Below are 18,380 nucleotides of genomic sequence, written 5' to 3'. Positions count from 1 at the left end.
GAAACTCAGGCTAGCTTTTCTTCCTCTTATTTCACTCCCCAGATATGTCCTTGCACCAGCTATGCAAATGACTCCTGTGCAGGCCTTTGGTGGTCTTTTCATTCTTCTTAGAATCGTTTCACATTTGTCCTCCCTTCGCTATGTAAGAACTAGAACTGAGACAATATTCAGACATCCCAGAATGTAGGAGAAGTTGTAGGATCACAGAATAATTGAGGTTAGAAAGGAGGTTGCTGAGTATTCATAACAGGGCCAATTAGCTCAGGCAGCTCAGGGCTTGTGCCATTGAGTTTTCAGTGTCTCCAGGGATGGGGATCCCACAGCCTCTTTGGACCCCTCTTTCAGGGTATGACCAGTCTCAAGGTGATAGTTTTTTCTTAGTATTTAATCAAGTTTTCCCATGTTTCAACCTTGTTCTGTCACTCGGCACTTCTGAGGAAGGCCTGGCTTCATCTTCTCTGCAATCTCCCATTAGGTCAGTCCAAACAGTGATAATATTCCCCTTGAGCTGCCTCTTGTCCAGTCTGAACAGTCCCAGCTCACTCTGTCTCTCCTTGTACGTGTCCTTGTGCTCCAGGCCCCAACCATCTTGATGGCCCTGTGCCAGACTTGCTCCTATAAGTCCATGTCTTTCTTGTACAGGGGAATCCCGGACTGCTCACAGCACTCAAGGTGTGGCCTTACGAGAGCTGAGTGGATTGCTAAACCCTTGCCAGGGACCCTCTCAATAGGGTTGGCCTATAGGGGCAGCCCTGCCCTCCAGCGTATCAACTGCTCTCCCAGTAGAAACTTCCAGTGCCCTTTAATCCCATTTCTTAGGTTATTAATAAAGGTATAAAACTGAATTGGTGCTAGTATTGGTCCCTGAGGAACACTGCTAGTAACTAGTCACCAGCTAGTCACCAGTTGGACTTCATACCATCGACTGATTACAAACAACCTTCTGAGCCTAGCAGCACAGACAATTTCCCACGTGCCTTGCCATCCACATATCCTGTCCATATCTCATCAGTTTTGCAATAAAGCTATTGAAGAAAACAATTTTAAAGGCCTTACTTAAGTCTCGGAATACAACACCCACTTCTCACTCTTCATCCACAGAGCCAGTCATGTCACCATAGAAAGCATTCAGGCTGGAAGGGCACAATTTGCCCTTGGTAAATCCATATTCCCAATCAACTTCTTGTCCTTCCTGTGCTTGGAAATGTCTTATAAGAGGATTCACTCTGTCAGTTTCCCAGGGACTGAGGCAGGGCTGACCAGCCTCTAGCTCAGCAGATCCTCCTTCTTGCCCTTTTTGAGGATGGGTGTGATATTTGCATTTTTCCAGTCATTGGGAACCTCCACCACGACCAACAACAGAGAGTGGCTTTGCAGTGACATTGGCTAGTTCCCCTAGCACCCCTGGATGCCTCCCATCTGTTTCCATGGACTTGTCTATGGCTAATCAGCTGAAGCTCTCACTAACTCCATTTGCCTCAGCTGTGGGTATGGTTGCACTCCCACAGACTCTGCCAGGAGGCTCAGGCACCTCAAAGGCCTGACGGCAAACCTTATCAGTGATAAACAAAGCAAAAAGGGCACTGAGTACGTCAGCCTTTTTTATCCTTAGTCACTGTCACCAGCCTCACCGAACAGCAGGCCTGCATTTTTCTTAGCTCTCATTCTTCTGCGGATGTACTTACAGAAACCTCTCTTGTTGCTCTTCACATCCCTTGCTAGGTTCACCTCCAGCTGAGCTTTGGTTTTCCCAACCCCATCCCTGTGTGCTCAAGCAGTGCCTCTATACACCTCCCAGGTAGCATCTCCCTGCTCTCTCTTTGAATTGGGAGCACTATACAAATATTTAGCGCTTTAGACTGTTTTACACAGACTCAATGGGTTACACTGCAGGTTCATCCGGTCAATAGACCTTTTTCATCCTAAATTAATTTTAAAGTGAAGAAGTTTTCTGATTTTTCCATTCCATTTTTGATTACATCCCACATTAATTTCATGTTAATTAATTTTCTGTTATTTCTAGCTTATGTCTTAATTTTTTTCTAAGACTCTTAATATCATCTTCCCCTGATTTGTCCTGACACCACCTTTGACTTTACAATTCCTTGAAATTTTATTAAAGCAACATCCATATATTCCCTTGGATCTATGTTGAGCTAGTGTAATTGTGAGGGACTGAAAAAAATGTATGTCTGTCATGATCCAACTGAATCCTTGCATAACTGCACTGCCTTTAAATGGTTACACCTGGGGGTTAATTTCATCCAGTTCCTACCAATATGAATTTACTATATTTAGCTGGATACATCAGTATTATTAGATATGTGTTTTTAAAATCTTGTAATGCCATCCAATCTGGTAAGTCTTTACGAGTTGCATGTTACTATATAGCAAAGGGACACGGCATAGCAGTCTGTGTTTTGCAGCACTGAATGCATGAGGTTAACAAAGGAGATTTTCCTCATTCTCCCTTTTAAACCAAAAAGAATACTGTGTGGTTATACCACTTCTTTCTTACTTGGAGTTAATGACGTGACTAACAGATTTGACTAAGTTTCATGGGGAAAAATCCAAGTGGGTGGCAACTCATAATCTGATTTTTAGGTGGGACAAGCAATCCCCATCTCCACTGATATCCCCCAATCCCATTTCACTGTTCTCTCACACACCCATAAACTAAAGCAAGCTCTCCTTCCAATATTGCCTAGAATTGTGATTATTCTGACTCTTGTGATTCATTAAGTTTACCTATGTAATAGTATGTGCATGCATTTAAAATGTAAATGTATTAATCTTATTAAAAATATTGCTTGATAGTATAAGGGCTTATGGCCAAAACAAAGAAACTGCAACAACAGGAATGGTAATATACACTGTTCTCTATACATACAGTTACATTTTCAAATAACAATAAGTGGTGTGTATAATAATGAAAGTAAATCTAAGTAATGAATAAGAAAATCCATACCTCTTGATGTTACTGTGATCATAAATGTCTATTTATTGTCAGGAGTTAGGTGGAGGCAAAACCAATTACTTTCATCTTTTCAATTTACTTTAGTGGAATGCAACCTTTAACCAGATATACAGTAGAACTATGTATATATATATACTTCACCTTTATGCGGGAAAGCTCGTTCTCTGAGTAATATTGGACAACTAGAATAGCATCAAATATTTCACTAAACCCACATACTTTTGTTCTTCAAAGGCATACACCTGTCTATGTATCTATTTATTTATCTATGTAGGAGTCAAACATGCAAACGTTCTCTCTCATTTTCTTCTTTTCCAAATTTAACAAAAACATTTCTCTTTACTTTTTTTTTTTTTTAATAACTTTTTGGTTTCTACTCCCATTGAGTCCTTTTCTAAAACCTTTTTCACCTGAGGTAAATCTTGGTATTGACAATTCGGTCAATCAAAAAATAAATTTTAGACAGGAAAAAAAAAAAAAACAGAGAAAATCCCATGTTTTTTATTTCAGTTTTTATGAGCGATTTAAATTCTATCAAAAAGGTTGTCTCCCAACTGCCTGACTATGTTTTGGATTACAGGGAAAAATGTGATTTTCTGAAAATCCTATTTCTTAGAGCTGAATCAATTTTAATAATTTTGGCCAGAAAACAAGGGGAGGTGGGAAAGGATTAATGAAATAGAAGTTCTTAATTTAGCAAATTATATTTTTTCCACATAACAGCTGTTATGTGGACACATAACAACAAACAAAAAACAAACTTTTTTTTTTTTTGAAGAATACCTAGATTTCATAAATAGCTTGACTTTTTTTCCTGGTTTTAATTAAGCTTCTTTACATACACAAACACCTCCCATCCACAAAAAAAAAAAAAGATCTTTAAACCAACTCCTTAAATGCACAGCTCTGCTTTGAATCATGCCCTTGCACAGTCATTCTTTGTGCCTTCAGCAATGATTTTGGTTTGAGCACTCTTTGGATTTTTGCTTATGTTCATAACAAGAGGTACAGCGGCCACACAGTTACATAGCTTAACGTAGCGTGGAGCAGCACTGTGACAGTACCATGCCCAATAGGTCTAGCAGCTCCAGTCACAGGAATGTCTGGGATCTTATCTACACTAGGGAAAAAAATGCACGGGGGTTAGAAAGCAGAGGTGTCTCCAGGCTCACTTTATTGCCCTCTGCATTCCCCACCCGCCACAGAAACAGCTTGCCCTGCAGCAAGGGCTGGCCACATCCAACGCACCTCAGGGGCAGTGCCCCCAGCAAGAGGCCCTCGGCTCACGGCCTGTTTGCTTTGGGAAATTTCAGTTCTTACAGCTGATAGCCAGAGCCACGTCACAGGTATTAACTGTACTTCACCTGTGTTGCAATCAAGGGCAAAACCGCTGCTTTGCAATCTCAGCCTTGTGCTTTTAAGCGAGATGTTCCATCAGATTAGCTGCAGCAGGAAACAGGTGGATATAAACCATGCATCCATGCTGGGCTCTGTGAGGTCAGCCTTCCTTGCTAAGGATGAAGGTACATTGTATTCCTTTAAAAAATGGGGTATGGTACCTTACTTGGTGTATGACAACGAAATAAACTGGACTTTAAAGGAGATGGCTATTGCAATTTTTTTTTCAAAGTATTACTTTTTGTGATTGCAGCACAGTCTGTGAGAAGCTGGATTTTTAAGGATTTTTTTAATTGCTTTTTTTTTTTTCATTTTAATTTTTACTTACCGACATTAACATTTTGACAAGCCATAGTATTTCTCTTTATGTACCTTGCCAGCATCTACCTCAGAAGAAACCTCAAGTCATCTGAAGACAAACTCCCTTTTGCCCTTGTAGGAGGGGGAAAATGAACCAAATAAATTAATAAATAATCACCAAAGCCTCAGTTTTCATGGCAGATTTCTTCAAGAAAAAAAAGAGGGAAAAAAGCAGAAGCTTACAAACAGAAGGCATGAATAGGGAAGCTTTTTTTAAAGAAAACAAGTGGGATGGGCAGAGAAAGAAGAGAGGACGGTGCAGGAAGGTGGTTTACAACAGCAAATCAGGTCAGATCCTTGGGTGCAGGAACAGCTGTAGCTCGCAGCTACTGACTATTACAGTATGTTAGTACACATCCCAACCCATGAAGTTCTTGATTTAAATGTCAACCCTTTTCAGTCCACCTGCTTGCATGGATCTTAAGGTCCCAAAGCATGTAGAAATTCCTATCTTTTCTTAAAAACAAACAAACAAAAAACCCCAACACTTTGTAACCATTTTTTAACTTTCTTACACTCCGGTGAAAGTTTCAGTCCACTAGCTGTACATAGCTCTTCACGCCAGTGTTTTTTCCGTGGCTTGGAAGAACTGCTGGACCTGAGCCTTGATGCTGAGATTATCTACAGGGCCGGTCACAGGACAGCCTGTGGGCCCACAGGCCCCTGGTCAGGCCAGGAAGCATATATTTAGGTCAAACCTTTTCCTCTTCTTCCTCAGTCTGCAGAAAGAGAACAGCTACTGATGCACTCTGCTCCTTTGCCAGGGGCTTCCACAGGAAAGCGTAGGCATGTCTCCTGTAGTTTCATCTAGGAAGAAGTGAACACTACTTATGGTGCAATATGTTTTAGGGGTAAATATTTATGCGTGTATCATTTCAACTTAGGTAACAGTCAGTTGTGGTGGATGAACAGGATTTGGTCTACCATGGTGTGTGAAACGCAGCACTAGATCTCAGCATTCCTCTAGTTCCTCCTAAGGGATGTGTGACACCTAAAAACCTCCAAACCAAAAACATACACAGGCATGAGTGGTACATGTTGTCCTATCATCTCACACTTCAGGTGAAGTTGTCTGCAGAAAAGCTGTACAAAACTGTGTCCAGCAACCCTGACTTATGTTTAGCAGAATGGGTAAGACATGCACTAGCTTCTGGAGCAAATACTAGCTTTAGACTTGCTAACACACAGGAGGAAAAAAAAAAAGAAAAAAGAAAAAAAATCTGTCTTGTGACACAGAATAGCTGTCTTTCTGTTTGTTTCCCACACAGCACTATTGAAACAAGTTTTTCAAGTCATCTTGTAGCAGACTGCTTTATGCAATACTCTACTAAATGTTTGTCAGATGAGGGTTGTTACTACATCCCCCCCCCTTTATTTTTTTTCTGCAGCTGATGCACTCCTCATGTGAAAAGCCTGTTCCAGCTACCTGCCCTTTAAGGCTGACAGAGCCAGTCTGCCTGCCCAAGAGGGTATCTGTCCATCAGTCGGTCTCTGGAGAATGTGGAAGACTTTTTGCAGTGAACTCTCTATCTTCCATCACTCAAACCATCCTGTCGGGACTCCTGTTCCCTAGTTTCACCCTTTCATGTTGCTTTGAGTTCAAATGATCTGGGACAAAGCCAAGCAGAGGGCACATTTGATGCGGGCAGTGTCACAGAGTCAGCGAGGTTCTTCCTTGAAAAGAAAACATCCTTTTTATTCAGCAACCCAGGACAAAGTCTGTCCTCCGAGTAGGCCCTAATGGAGTAGTTTGAAGAGACTGTGGGAATAGAAGAACACTCCAAGCTCTGAAGGGCAGGGGTCTTCTCCAAGACCACTCCAACTGCTTCTTATAGGAAGCTGTTGCTGCTCTGCTGTAGGGTGGGATGTGGGGGAGCAGGTTGCTGGTGCTTGTCACAGGTGCAAGTAGTCTACTGTGAGCTGAGATCAGAGCCAGTGAGTCTTCAGGGTCATTTCCCTGTCAGGTCAGCAACAGCAGAAATGGTTACTACCTTAGCAAGGATGGTAGCACTCAGGTATGTCTTCCAGATCTAGTCCCAACACCTTTAGATACAGCTGTGTATGTTTAAAGATTCACTTACAGGTCTGAGCTACTTCCCTCTTATATTCAGTCCTCATTGTGGACTTGGGGGTCATTCTGGATGGTCTTCTTCCAGAATGGCAGATTCTCTCTTCCAAAGCACTTTTTTTTTTTTTTTTTTTTTTTGCCTCCAGTCAGGATTATTCTTGTTTGGAGAAGCACAGAATTTTTCCTTCAGGATTCTGAAAGATTTTTTTTTCTTCTTTTTTTTTTTTTTTTTTGTAGTGGCATCCTTCATGGAGCCTGTCACTGCAGCCGTGGAAGGTAGCACAGCACAAGATGGACCATCTATAATTGCCCACAAGGAAAAAGAGGAACACACCTGCCTCTTTATCCTGAGGAACTGGGCTTTGAAATAAGGCAACCACTTTGAGACACAGCAGGCTGTGCTTGATTGTCCCTTCAGGAGAATTTGGACATTGGCTAGTAGCACGCTTGAGCAGGTTGAAGCCCTTGTTTGCAGTGAATACAGAACAACCATCAGGAGCTGGTTAGGACTCACACTGCCCTAGATGATCACATCACTTAAATAGGTAGAGAAATGCTAAGAACAAGGATGAGATACCTTGATCCCAGACTTAGTCGGAGACCTACGCACAGCAAACAGCAACTGTGAGAAGAATTTCCCAGTATTTTTTCATAAAGACAGAGATCATTACGCCTCTGACCTTCCATATGCATTTTAATATCTTCTTACGACAGGCCTGAGTAAATATCAAACTGGGATGTGGTATTTACAGTCTTGAAGATGGTGAAGACCAAGGATGCATAGGGATGCCAGCTCTGCACTCATCCTCAGACTGAACATAGCTAAGTCTGAAAATACTTGTCAGAAAGCCTCAGGGGCTTCATGGTCTACATCTTACCTTAGCTCAGAGATTTTCTGGATGTGACAACAGAAATATTAGCAAAGGTACCACAGAAGTACAGTGGCTGCTCTGTCTGCACCAGGCAGGAGAACTATCTTGATTTGGCAGAGATCTGTAGTTCTCTCTGTTTCTTTTTCCAGGACAGGTTTTAGTAGGTCACATTAGGTATTTGGCAAGGTTCTTTTATGCTCACCTATGAGATGACATAAGTAATCTGGCTGCATGGATCACAAGACTTGAGGGAGGGTAGGGAAGAGTTTTTGATTTCAGCCTTAAAGTCTAGCTGACTCTTCCACAGCATTTGCAGTGGCTACATTGGGCTTTTTGCAGATCTGTCATAACCACCCACCAGCATTTGAACATAAGAATAGATCTGAATACATTTTGGCATGTTGAAAAGAAATCTCTTGTATAAGTCTATTATTCTTATGGGCAAACATTCCTAGCAGACGCTTGGGGCAGAAATCCCATCAAGGCCTGTGGTACTTCCTAGGAGGATATGAATCATAGAATCAAAGAGTCATGGAAAGGTTTGTGTTGGAAGGGGCCTTAAAGACTATCTGGTTCTACCCCCCTGCCATGGGCAGGGACACCTCCCACCAGACCAGGCTGCCCAAAGCCCCATCCAGCCTGGCCTTGAACACCTCCAGGGATGGGGCACCCACAGCTTCTCTGGGCAGCCTGTCCCAGTGCCTCACCTCCCTTCGCAGCAGTTAGTATACATTGTGCTGCTGTGTATCTTTCTTTCAGCATGTATTTTATAGTTCCGTCAAAAGTCCCCACTGATCCTGTACGTGCGGATGTTAGACAGTTCCTGGTTGGCTCAGTCATGAGACTTTTGTGAGTTTTATGCAAAAGCCAGGCAGGAAAATCAAGTTTTTGATCCAGAATCCCACTAGAAAATAGCTTCAACTCAAGGTAATTTGTAACTGCTGTACTCCTGAGGGAAAGAAATACTGGCAGGAGAACAGTATGTGCTGTTTATAAGAGGCTGTGAAGATCATAGTCTTACACATAACCAAAGGTGTATTCAGAACACTCTCTGGAATAGCGTTCCTTCCAGTTCCTTCAGTGGCTACCTACACTTAGAAGGTAGCTTCTTAATTGTGCGATTTGGAGACAGTAACCTAAAAAAAACTTCAATGTTACTATGGAGAATTGAATGGAAGGAAAAAGAGAGAGAAAAAGGAAAGGAGAGGAGAGGAGAGGAGAGGAGAGGAGAGGAGAGGAGAGGAGAGGAGAGGAGAGGAGAGGAGAGGAGAGGAGAGGAGAGGAGAGGAGAGGAAAGGAAAGGAAAGGAAAGGAAAGGAAAGGAAAGGAAAGGAAAGGAAAGGAAAGGAAAGGAAAGGAAAGGAAAGGAAAGGAAAGGAAAGGAAAGGAAAGGAAAGGAAAGGAAAGGAAAGGAAAGGAAAGGAAAGGAAAGGAAAGGAAAGGAAAGGAAAGGAGCAAACAAGGTTCCTCAACCTTCATTTTTGTTCTACAGATCAGTAACTTGCCACCTGACTCTGCTGTTCTGGGGGCCTGCAGATCACAGCCACGAGAGGTATTTCACGCTACGTAACACGTTCACTGTGAGGCTGGCCGAGATTCTCATCCATTTTGCATCACAGCTACCTTTTTCAGAAAGTTCCACTGAAGAGATTTCTTCCTTTTGGGTTTAAACCAACCTGCAAGCATGTGTCCAAGCATGCGTCTACAGCTCCTGCTGTTAAGGAAGATTCAATCTTTTAGGCACCTCTGAGAGAGGTACACAGAATTTTTTCTTTAGGCTTTTCTTTTTCTGCTCCCTTTCCTTTTACTCGGGTCATGGGAGGGCAATCAGGACATCTCTCACTTCCAAGAGCACCCTGAAGAAGATGCCAGTGTTAGGGATGTTACCCCATAATAGGCATGACAGTCTACCTGTCTTTCCCTTTGTGGTTTTAGCTTTGGGTATGCAGCTATGAGCATAATGGCATCTACAAAAATGGACAGCCAGTTTCAGGGGCGTTTCACAGGACTGCTAACCTTCTGCATTAGGACGCTGAATGCCCCCAGGACAACAGGATATGAAAATGTCCTGGCTGAAAACAGAGAACTGTTGCTCCTAGGAGGGAGAGACTGATTTGGGGGTGTACATCTGACCTGCTCAGAGCTTTGCGAGGTTGCTGTGAGCAAGAGACACTGCACCATTAATAAACACTTGCACCATTAACCTATGTACTGCCTAGCCACATTTCAGCATATAATGCATTCACAGCAGCATACTTCATATGGGGCCTGGTCTGCCCCAGTAGGAGCGGACTAAGCCCTCCATCCTCAGCCTGCTGGATATAGGTCACATCTTCCACTTACCTCTGGACAGTCTGCACCTGGACGTATCAAGATAGTCTGAGTATACAGACGGACAGATATGCAATCCTGTCTTAATGGGCTTGTACCACAAGTCCTTCCTGGCTGTAAAGGCTGATTTCTGTGATTACCTCTTCCAGGGACTTGGCATTGCCCCTCCTTCACAGGTAAAGCAAGCTAACCCCAGCCAGCTGAAAGCATTTTTGCTAGCCTACTTTCTACCTCCAGAAGGCAGTGTCTGAATAAGTTGTTAAAAGATTATTGCTGGTCCTTCTTGCAGCCCTTTGAGGATGACGAAGTGCTTCCATGCAGAAACACTTGTACTGGATTTCTCTATTCACATGCAAAAATGTGAAATCTCAGTGCAGTCAAAGCCAGTTCTGGCACCCATTCAGAGCCTGACAGGCAGCCTGGTTGACCCATCTAGATAGGAGTCTGAGCAAAGAACCCTATTGTCCTTGAGACTTTTAGGACAGGATTGTCCCTCTCCCAAGAGTAAGACATTTGCCTCTGGATAACCCTCAACAGCCTTCCTATGCTGTGTTTAACATCCCAGTTCATTTGAGGCAGTGCAGCTCAAATGTCCTTCCGTCTGACTGCTTGAAGTGCTGCTGATCATGATGGTGTGGTCCAACAGCACAGAAACATTAGAGGTCCATCTTTCCAGTGCTTATCGTAAGGCTACTGCAGCCTGTGCCCTACTCCAGCACCAATATCAGCCGGCTGTTCTCTCAGTCCATTCCCTGTGCAGGGGATTGGGTTAAGGTCAGCTCCACCAGCAACTCTCAGGAGAGCAGCCAAAAAGAGGGAGGAAACAATACTCTCTTTAAGGTCCATTTTGCAGCTGCCTTCTCCAGCCTGGGCTGAGCCTGGGCACCCTGCTGGACCTGTGCTATCCATACTGCAGGCCCAGCATCTGGCCCAGTGGCATGGCATGGCCCGGTGGCATGGCTTAGCCCAGGCAGCCTATTTTGATATTGTTTCCTGTTCTTACTGGGCTCTTGTAGCTTTTCTAGCCCCATCATATACTGCTACAATTTTTGGATCAGCGCACTCATTTCAACACAGGGTTGCGTTGAAAATACACGCAGTCAAGAGATTCTGGGTACATAGGGTGCAGTGGTCTCTTTGAAGTCTTCTGGTAACTGACTAACTCTGAATGTCTGACGGTCAGTGGGTTTGTGCTGAATGATATGACTAATGGTCATCTGGATTAATTTGTCACCTGCTTCATATCTAAGACACAAATTGCAAGTCTCCTCAGACGGGGTTCAAACAAGTGGTGTCTTGCTGAAATACAGGAACTCTCCTCAATCATTAGCTCCATACCTACCCTTCTGGTTCATGCTATGCGCTGCTAAAAGTCAATTTTTTTGTGGATTTTTTTTCTATTTTGTGGATTCATTGCCCTAAATTCATCTCATGGTTCCCAACAATCACAGGGTAAACTCTTCTCTGAGTTTCATCTCTAATTTCTGCAAGGATATGAGAAAAATCATGTTTTCTGGGTGGAATCCCACAGTTCTTGTTTTAAATGCAGTACAATGTTAAAAGATTGTCTACTGAGTAGGCTTTCCTAACAAATCTCAGTGGCATCAAGGCACACAAACAAGAGCAGAATAACATAATTTTAAGGGGATTCTTTTGTATTTATAAACCTTAGGAAGTTTAAGGCACTAAAAATATTAAAAAACACTACATATTGTCTAGCTCTCCTAAAGGTTGCCAACATCTATGACCTGTGCTGTGGTCAGGTGTTCAACCTTGGTTGTTCCTACTGGTTTGGAGAGATTATAGTGCTGCCCCAATCCACAACCCTTTGAATCAGTCCCCCAGGTTTGAACCTTCAATTGGTTACCAATCGACCCTTCTAGCTTCTGCAAACATGCTCTCCTGATAAGTCGGTCTCCTCAGGAATAAGCCTGGAGAGCACAGCAAGTGGCAGGACACAAATGCACAGAGCTCTTCTTGAACACCCATGAACTGCAGCCCGCAGTCATAACTCTCTCTCCCGCCTCCACACAGGCAGTTTAAGGAAGGTTTAACTCCATGTTTTTGTGCAATTGGCATCTGGCAATATTCATGCTCTGTTCAAAGGTGTGAAAATCCTCTTTATTGTGCCAGAGTAGTTCAGTAGAACTGAGTTCCCTGGAAACAGGGCATGGGATTGCTTCGTCTGGAAGATGAAACAACAGAAAGAGAGAGAATAAGGTAATGCTTTCAGCTCTTGTATAGGTAATGCTAACAGTTGAAACATGTACATAGACATGGGGAGAAGTTAAACAAAAACAGAGACATTAATAAAAGAGTAAAATAAATGAAAATGACTAAATGCTCACCTAAATTATTTATAGATATTTGCAACGTGCCTCCCACAAAATCTGAATAAGGGAGGATAGTTTTATAGAAACAGACTTAAAAAAATAAAACACAAAATGGAAATACATAACCTCAGTACAATTACAACACAGTTGGTGCACGCTTGCCATCTGTGGTATTAGTTGGCAATGTAACAGCAAAAAAGTGGCAATATTAATGCAGTCCATATACAGGAGGCATCTTGTCTCACAGAAAACCTTTTTACTCCTCAAGTAACATTCTTGTAATATTCCATGCACTCCTGGGTACTGAAGTTCCCACATCTCTAAACAGTTTTCTAGCTGTGCAGTCAATAGCAACACAAGCTTTAGGAAAGCAGCAGCAAGAGATCAACTCTATTAGAGAGAGGTGAACAGAATCATGTGGAAAGTAGAATCTGCCTACCAATATAGAAAGGTGGAAAGTATTTGTTTGAATAATAGAACATGATTGGAAGAAAGAGAAATTTAGTGTAACATAAGAGAAAAAGCAAAATGGTAGAACAAAGCTTGGGAACATGGAAAGTTGTCCCAGGCAGGACTTTTCATGGGAAACATACTGAGTAACCTATTTTTTCATGCCTTTTGCTTCCCTAGCTTCTCTGTGGACAACAGAAAAGGTGGAAAAAAATATGAGAACAGACACAACATGTTAATAAAATTAACTCTCAGTGAATCTACTTCTCTTATATGGATTCCGTCTATGCTATCTATTCTATTTTCTCCTCAAAGCATGTGCAGACAGTCAAGAAGATGATCAGGATTTTGTGAAGAGACTTTATCAGCCCCACTTTTCCAAAGTCATAATTAGCAACAGTGGTACAAAGTTACCACTTAAAGCATGGGTTTGGTTAGCTTTGGATGTTTGTGGAAACACTGTTTTCTTACCCAATAATGTTGTTTTCTGCAGAGTACATGCAATGTTCGTAGAATCACAGAGTATCCCGAGTTGGAAGGGACCCATCGAGGGGATCATCGAGTCCAACTCCTGGCTCCACGCAGGAATGTCTAAATGTGTTTCATGGTACCTATAACTTGAAATGTTTTAAATAAATCAACAGTGAAGATGCCAGCCCTAGCTGGTATTTGTTTGGTATTTGTTTTATGAGTACTGTTGCTGTTACCACAGAAATATTTGGGAAAAGAGGTCCGTCACCAGTAAAAACTTGTATTAGCCAGCCTGTACTCCTTTCCCAAGATGAGTTCAAATTACTTTCTGAAAATTATTTACCTGGTGGCTATAGAGTGGTTGATGACCTATGTCCAACCAATCCCACAGAAAGTAAACACTTCCAGTTAGCTTCTTCTAGTTTCATATGAGGCTTTGATATATTTTGATGTTTGGGATTTCATACCAAAGGAGTTATAAAACTAGTAAGACAAAGTTTGATAAGTAAGTGGTTAAATCAGCATAGGAATTTCCTGTTCAAAAGCATGCTTGCTTAATGATGAAGTGTTGGCAATTAAGTAAAGGTAGAATCAAGTATAAATCTTTCACCTCTTAGAATAAAATAGTAATGCTGTGGTTCTCATTATTTATTAGAAAAGATCTGCTTCCTTATGCTGCCTTCTCTAAAGATAAGAAGTATTTTGGCTTGGTTTAATTTGTGCCTTTAAACACAAGACTTTTTTACATAGGTAGCAGACAAGCAAACAGAATTCTTTCTTAAGGAATTAATGCAGCAACTGAACAAGAATAAACCAATGAAGAGAGTCAGACCTAAACCAAGAATGATGAAGTAAGACAAAGAAATCTAAACATATTCTAGTCATTAAAGAGGAAAATGTAGCAAGTGGTAAGACAGCTGAATGTATGATGTTCTTTTACTAATAATGTTTATACAGAGGTGTGGAATAGTAACTACTGATTCAGAAAATTTCAAAAACACAATTTTTTCTCCACTCCAATATATACCCATATTGCAAACAGGGCTTCACTGAGGCACTTCAGTTTTTTTTTTAGTGAACTGTAAAATGTTGTTGTAAGTCTTTACTCACAACCATAAAGTTATCCTGTAAAAACTCATGGAAAAACATCTAGATACTTTCATGGAAAGCACAACTTCCTGAAACTCAAGGAATGGCAAAAATCCCCTTACTAGGAATACTGGTTCAGATTTACACAAACAGAAACCAAAATCTTGCATCTGCATATGTAAATATCACTTTCTCATAATTGCAATTAAATATGTTTTCCCCCCAAAATTTGGCTTGCTGAAGAATATAAGCACATGAAGTTGAACTGCATTTTCACTTGCCTATGGCATGCCTGATCCAGTGAGCTGGGTCAGTTATTTTGTTTGTGACCAATCCATGATTTACAGTTTTCTGACTTCATCTCCCCAGTTTATCATGGAATTAAAACAATGTTCAATTGTTGATAAAAATCAAGTACTTCTACCTGATGCGGGAACAGACCATAAAAGCTTGCTTAGCTGCAGATAAATATAAAGAGGACATTTTATTTTTACCCTTTTGTAGCAGTCTAATCAACAAGTCTCTGAGCACTTCTACAAATATTTGGTTAAATGTGAAAATAGCTACAGTGCTCCTGATAATGCATACCTTTAATTCCCTTTTACAGAGGAAGAAATGAAGGCAGATAGGAACAAGTCAGCCAAAGCTACGCAGCAAATTTGGAGCAGAAGTAGGATTGAAAGTGAAGAAAACCCTAAGTCTTTATTATTCAGACAAACAAAAGGCAATTCTGTTTGGATACAATTTATCTCTGGTTATCTCATGCAGGTATTCAGAAAATTCAGCTCATCTAATTCCTTTTTTTTTTTTTTCTTCTGCCTAGAATTATTATCAAAGAAATTAAACTCAGTGGAACAGTGGTCTTTCTGGATCTTTAAAAAATTAGTTATTTCTTGATATAAGATGTTACGAGGAACACTCAATGCTTTCAAAACAAAATATCATTAAATGATCAGTTGAGAAAATCTGGCTCCTCTAAATTGATAGTAATTTTCTCCAAGGTTATATTTAGATTAAAAACATAATGTATAGTTTCTAATTAAAAAAAAAAAAAAAAAAAAAAAAAACTAAAAAAAATGTGGTTTGTCTTTTTATTTTCCCTGTCAGCATTTTTCTGTATTTATCAGCAAAACTAGTACATCTGATTCTAATTTCTACTAAAATACTAATAAGTATTGAGTCACTTTTCTTTTGCAAATTCCTATTAAATATTTTAAAATGCATCTCACAATGTATTTGTGTAATCTCTTTTTTTATAAGAACGGTGACATCAGTCTGCATCGAAACTCATATTCACTGATGCATTTAGTTGCTTCAGACCTGTTTGCTGGCACAAGAGTAACTATAAACCTGGTTTAACTGGCTGAGCACATTGGATTTATGACTGCTTTGTGTTACAGGTGCAACACAAAGCTAACAACCAGATCAGTGAAAAAAAAGTCCAAAGAATCAGAAAAAGTCACACAATAAATTAAAGTTGTCATTCAATTTCTGTGCCACAAGACCATCTCTATTTGAATGTGGATAGCAAGTCAAATTTGTAGGTCAGATCCCGTTCTGATGGAGGAAAATGCAGCTGCATTTGCATGGTACACCCAGAAAAATCACACAAAGAACAGTATTTGATCTTTTATTTTCTTGTTTTACAATAACAGACAAGAAACACGTTGAAACTCCATGCAGTTGAAGGCAAGTTAAGGTCACTTATTATCCCTGACAGTTTCTTCCCTCTGGGAGAAAGCAAAGAATTTCATAACTCTAAGACTTTCTTTGTTTCTGTAGGGGAAGTGAGAAAGAATCAAGAAAAACCTAGGTAATTTTCTGTTTTTTCATCTGTGTGGGGCTTGAAACTCCAGAAGAACTTCCTGAATGGTTGGGAAAGAAGTGAGAATGTTCCCAGGGCCACACCTTTCTAATCTGCAAGTGTGTGTTACCCTCTCCTGGTCCCAGATAACAGGTAATTGGTTTCAGTAGTTGTGTATTTTTCAGCATCTTTAGTTAATATGCTAACAAAAGACTACCTTTTGTTTCACAGGTGTTCAACAGTTAGAATAAGAAATGATTTTTGGATATGTCTGCCCATTTATTTTGATTTCCAACTAGACCTGAAGCAGGTAAGTTTATGTGTGTGTGTATTCTTGATAATACCAGCAGATGCAAATGTACTTCCAAAGTCAACATATGTTTAGTTTTAGCTTACTTATTAAATGACTACATTTCCAAATTTTGAGAGGTTATTGATGTAGTTTTGCAGATGAATGCATAACTGTAGCATCTCTCAGGCAGTGCCGAACAGAGCTGTTTCTCATGGTGTTGATGAAGAAATGCCAGTAGGGCATAATGAGATTCCCAGTGCTTGAAGCTGGGTGAAGGCAGTGTTGAGTTGGATTAGCCAGTTTGTCATCTGAATGGTTTTGTCAAGGTCGGGGCTTTGGCACCAAATTTGCCTGGAGATGCCTTTAATTCTGGTTCTCTTGTTGGGGTAAAACAGTCCTGTGCTGTGGTCCCAAAGTGGCAAAGACAAGCTCATCCTGACATGCTTTAAGGAAGTATTCTGTAGCTTTGCTTTAGAGAAACTTTATCTCCCACACCCTGAGTTTCTTATTGGACATTAGAAACACATACAAAAAATCAGACGTAAGAAAGAAAGACAATGGAGCAAATTATACGTTGGGTATTAACAGAGTAGGAAATGAACTGTGTTGATGGAGGGCTGTAGGAACAGTACAAGTTACGATTAAAGGGTGGGCAGACCTGCCTTAAACAATAGAGTAGAAGTGGGAAGCAAAGAATGACGAAGTTTTCCTGTGGTGGGATGGTAGGTGATGCCAGACACTTAAGATCAGTTCATTTACATGCTGAAATTCAGATGCTTAGCACACGTATACAGAAGCATTAACATCCGAGCCTGTAAAAACAAAAGAAAGCACCCTCCCCTGCCCCTCACATTCATAAACGCAGATTCATAAATATGGAGGAGGAAGCGGTTCACTGAGCGCTTAAACTATTAAGTGAGAAAAAGGTGTTTGGTGTGAGCGTGGAGACAAGCAGCAGCAGGCTGGATGACGTCTGAGTCCTCGGACACCTGGAGGTCTGGGCTGCTGGACAAGAGAGAGCCCCTCGAGAGCAGGACCCCTCCGCAAGCATGCAGTGGCCCTGAAACACCAAACCCAGCCCTGCCCTGTCGAAGGCGGCTCGTACTGCATTACTGAAACGAATGCTTGGCATCCTGTGCTGCGAAAGCCAGCTTGAATAATTAAAAGCCATATACGCACAAATATTTTGTAAGAGCTTACAGGACCACAACTAGTCCTCGGCTAGAAAAGACAAGCTGAACAGACCTTTCAACTTCTGCTGCCAAGAGGAGGCAGTGTCCCCCTCCCCACCTCCACCTCCGCTGCTCCAGCTCGTGTTCGTTTGACCTTTGTTAGCAAACTGAGTTAAGCTTGCAGAATATTAACCCAGTTAAAAAAAAAAAAAAAAAAAGGCTTTTACTACGATAGAGAACCGAAATGTCAACCCTTCAGTGAGCCAGAGACCCAGCCTCCCAGCCTAAAGCAAGAAGGAGAAGAATTGGGGAAATGAGGGAATGCACTTTTCCCTGACCCGCTCAGCTGTTCTGCCTGACTTTGCTCCGAGAAGAAAAGGTGTTAACAGTGTTAATCAACGGGCTGCTGGCGGGTACCCAGGTCTTCAAGTCTGTAACTAAGCAGAGTGCCATTAATTGTAATGGGGCCGCACTGAATCCCTGCCATGGCAGATCTGGTGTTATTTCGTGGTTCACAAAGCCACGTGGTTACCCATCTAAAGCTTCTCCTCAGCAGAGCATACTTATCCGCTCCCTGCTACCCTGTCCTGCTCACTTTTGTTTATAACTCCTGAACTGATGTAAGACATTATAAGTGGCTACATATGGACAACATCAATATACAGAGGGACTTTCCTAGGTATTTTACATCTCCCTTTCTCCTATCTGTAGCCATTGTGCTAGGTATTTGGACAAATCCAAAGGGGGATCTTAAGCACAGAAA

Source organism: Cygnus olor, chromosome 1 (assembly GCF_009769625.2).
Source record: "Cygnus olor isolate bCygOlo1 chromosome 1, bCygOlo1.pri.v2, whole genome shotgun sequence".
Classification (NCBI taxonomy): Eukaryota; Metazoa; Chordata; class Aves; order Anseriformes; family Anatidae; genus Cygnus; species Cygnus olor.
Note: the sequence above shows the minus strand (reverse complement) of the source record.